The sequence below is a fragment of the Propithecus coquereli genome, unplaced genomic scaffold (genome assembly GCF_000956105.1).
Source record: "Propithecus coquereli isolate 6110/MARCELLA unplaced genomic scaffold, Pcoq_1.0 Scaffold636, whole genome shotgun sequence".
NCBI lineage: Eukaryota > Metazoa > Chordata > Mammalia > Primates > Indriidae > Propithecus > Propithecus coquereli.
The window spans coordinates 30,022-30,543 of NW_012152352.1; positions in this window are offsets into that span (position 1 = coordinate 30,022).

Genomic DNA, 522 nt, shown 5'->3' on the forward strand with positions numbered 1-522 from the left:
AAACCTAGGTTCCATCAGGATCTTTAATCTTGAATGTTCTCCCAAATGGCTTTAAAAGACTCTTCAGTTTTATCACAGAATAGAAATGGCAGAATTCTAGATAGAATCATCAGAGTACTCCTGGATATGGGTGATACAACCTAGAGAATTTTATATTATCTCATGTTTTAAGGCTTTAGCCCATCACTCAAGTATCTTTAATCTTTTATTATCTTCCCTATCCAAATCCAAACTCCTTGTTCCTTTAGTCTGCTATTCTAGTGCTTCCCAAACCACAATTTACCATTCACAGTTATTGCTATATTTTTGTACCTTCTAGATTATTACTTATTTGCATTTAGTATAATTCTTTCCTTCTTTCCTTCCTTCTCTCCCTTTCTTCTCTGTCTCTCTTGCTTCTGACTTCCCTCCTGTCCTCTTTTTCAATACCTATAGATTGAGCCCTTACCACTTACCAGGTAGTATTCTAAATTCTGGGAGTATAGCAGCAAATAAAGTGGACCAAATTCCTTCCCTTGTAGA